Below are 3,467 nucleotides of genomic sequence, written 5' to 3'. Positions count from 1 at the left end.
CTGGCTCCAAATTCTAAATATTTAAAAAGATTGACAATTTGAGTATAAAAGTAACTTTATACCTTATATTTTATTTTCTTCATTAGAATAAACTTTTAAAAAATGCAAGAAAGCTGACAGCTATAACATCTTTACAATTCCTGCAAATGATTTATAATTTAGGGAAAAATTCTGAATTATTTTAGGTACATAATTTTTAGGCCATTTCACACAAGTTTCTTCCAAAAGGAAACTACTTTTTAAGAACAAACAAACCAATGCTAATCATTTCACAAAATAAATATTTTTAGTGGCAATATTAATACATAAACAATGGCTTACGCATTTAAAAATTACTTCTCTTTTTCCTATATATATATGCTGCCCTTTGGGGGCTTCCCCCATCCCCCTCATCTAGACAAAGTTCTCAAGCATTTGCAAGTGTCATCCTAGCACTATTTGATTTTTCTAATAAATAATAATTTGATGTTTTATTGTTTTGTACTGTAGGACAACAATTTTTGTAGGCATATTTAATTCTTTCCAGTATATGGTTTTCTATTTTCTATATACACTAAATGGCTCAATTTTCTTTTTTTTTCCCACGTGAAGGCACATACACAGTCCTTCACTTCCACAAATTATGCAGTTGAGTTTCCCACATTTGGGGAAAACTCATGGGTCAGCACATCTAGAGTGCAATAGATCCGCCTTTCCTTGGGAAAGCCACCTTCATGATCGTGGTGTCTCCCCTGGCAGGGAAGTATCCATTTTCTTTTTAAGACTTCCATTAGCCTTTGAAAGAAAATACAAATATAAATGTAATAGAATTCAGAATAATTTTCAGTATCACCTTAAAATGTTAATTTCGATCATCCATGATTTTTCTTTTCTAAAAGAGTTCTTAATTCTGATACAGGCTTCTACAAAATTGTAAGGAAAAACACTATGATAAACAATGAAATGACTGCTAAACAAACCTACCATACATTTTATGCACTGATATACTCATTTTTCATAGTGACTCTTAGAGTGTTCTATTGTATCTAACAGCCATTCTCGGTCTTCTGGAATTTTATCATGTGCACTATGAGCTTTAAATATAAGCAGATGAAAATAATTTATAATATGTAGAGGTAGCTAATATTTTACTGCCTAATATGTGTCATTCAGAACGAGTTTCTGAGGTAATCTAATTAATATCAGTTAGTTTCCTAAGCGGGTAGCATTAGTAAATCCATTTAACAAATAAAAAAATCAATTACAGTTAGAACAAATACTTCACCAATTATTACAGATTTAGCCAGTTGAGGAGCTAGTTAGCAATCTGACCCAAACATCTGACCTCCTGGTGTATTACCAACTTAAAATATTTTGGTTAAATATACTATCCATGCATTACTACAAGCGAATTAAAAACTGTAATGCTATATTACTTTTCATAGTTCTACTTTTTGTTCGATACATAGGATTATGCTCCATGGCCTAGGCTGGACTACAGGGACAAGATAATAGCTCATAGCTCAAAGAGGCCTCATACTCCAGGGTTCAAGGAACACTCATGCCTCAGCCTTCCAACTACTTGAGATTAGACAAATGCACCACCATGTCCCACTCACCTCATTATTTTTACTAAATATGAGTAGCATTTTATGACTAACTTTTTAAAGAAAAAACAAAACTTACTTGGTTTTTACTCATTTTTCCAAGACAACATTTTAGAATGTAAAGCTAGAATCTCATGATAATAAAACAGTGATATTAATTGGCAGTACAAAATTGATTTCAATTCTGACAGTAAAAGAACACACAAGATGAGTAAAATAATTTTCAATGGCAACAATAAAAATTGCCTGATTTACTAATGATCAGTCATTTTCTTTCACAGCTGGCTAAATTGCAACATATTTACACTGCCAACTGTTTAGTGTTCTTAGGAGTCAATATTAAAAAATCACAAAAAAAAGACCTCTGTCTGTTTTGTCATTACCATGACAGATAAATAAAATAGTTTTTTCTCTCTACCATGTATCTTACTTAATAAAATGATATTATATTCCAAGTCAGAGGCCAGTTTATTTTTTTCTTTTTGCCATAGGAATATTTATAATATATATTTCTTTTAAAAAGGTAATTTTTATAATCTAATTTCAGGTAAAGAATAACATGGATAGGCTTCTTGTAACACTTAAACAATACATATTTCATTATCTTATTCTCTTAAAAATTATAATAAAGTGAAAATCATGTCATTTGCCACATTATTAATAGTATCAAAAGTTTTCATGTGAAATTTGGATTAATAAGATCTTTGCCTATATTATTATCTGCTGCCTTGAACAGTGTTGGTACTCAGCAGATGCTGATATATATCTGTTGAGTACTGCCTATTGAATAGACTAAATGTTCATTAGACAAAACATTTCAAGCTTATCTTAATAAAGAGAATAATAAATTTATGCATGAAACTCACATTAATCCACATCAACTATTTTCCACATTATGTCAACATGTATACCTTCACTGTAAACACCTCCTTGGAAGAGATGAGGCTAAAATGTGATCTAGCCTTACTTTAGAGCAAATACAAGAAGTTACATAATAAATAATATATGACTGCAAACAATTTTTAAAATGATATAAATTAAATTCCATTGATAGGGAACTCAATGTCATTCATACAACATTAATTATCTTCTTGAAATCTATGATGGTGGACCAAAGAACAATTAGAAAATTTTAATTGCTAAAATCTAATATTACAGTTGTTTAAAATTTAAAATTATCTTTTGCCTTTAATTATTGTGTTGTACAGGTTATAATTATTTTATTATCAGGTTTTCAGTGTGCTTATTATAATGTCTATTGAGTGAAAATTGTGTATTTGTGTGTGGGCATGTGTGTATAGAGTTTCCAGATATATAGTCTGATTGATTGTTTCTAGAAACCTATAACAATAAAACTTTGAATCTCCTGGCAGAGTTGGGCAACTAATTCTGGTGCAATTCTTAGGCTTATTTTACTGCAGATGACACAACTAAGAATTCTAGAAGAATGCTAAAGATTTGTGTTCAGCATAAACATAGTTCTTTAAAATTAAAATTTTTCTCGAAACCAGTCTGGCCACGATTCTGAAACCCCATCTCTTCTAAAAACACAAAAATTAGCCAGGCATGGTGGCAAGCACTTGTAATCCCAGCTACTCAGGAGGCTGATGCAGAGAATTGCTTGAACCCAGGAGGCAGAGGTTTCAGTGAGCTGAGATTCCGCTCCTGCATTCCTGTCTGCATGAGACAGTGAGAATTCCTCTTACATGCACATGCACACACACTCACAAATAATAGTAACAAAAAAGAAAAAAGAAAGAAGCTCTTTTTCTTACATACTGATATTCTAACAACTTAGAGGCTACAGATTGCTTTTGGATAACTTAATGTTGTCTGCCATGATAACATTAAATTTTCCAAAAATTTTCCATTCTAGGACAT

The 3,467-nt window shown here is 31.2% G+C and overlaps 1 non-coding gene across 1 annotated transcript; it reads right to left on the bottom strand.

The window, feature by feature from the left end:
* Positions 1-586: 586 nt before the first annotated feature.
* On the bottom strand, positions 587-746 carry LOC129053514 (U1 spliceosomal RNA). The gene has a single exon (XR_008518303.1). It is a non-coding gene; the product is annotated as a U1 spliceosomal RNA (small nuclear RNA).
* Positions 747-3,467: the final 2,721 nt, after the last annotated feature.

Source organism: Pongo abelii, chromosome Y, assembly GCF_028885655.2.
Source record: "Pongo abelii isolate AG06213 chromosome Y, NHGRI_mPonAbe1-v2.0_pri, whole genome shotgun sequence".
NCBI classification, from domain to species: domain Eukaryota; kingdom Metazoa; phylum Chordata; class Mammalia; order Primates; family Hominidae; genus Pongo; species Pongo abelii.
Note: the sequence above shows the minus strand (reverse complement) of the source record. Positions and strands in the feature narration are given on the sequence as shown.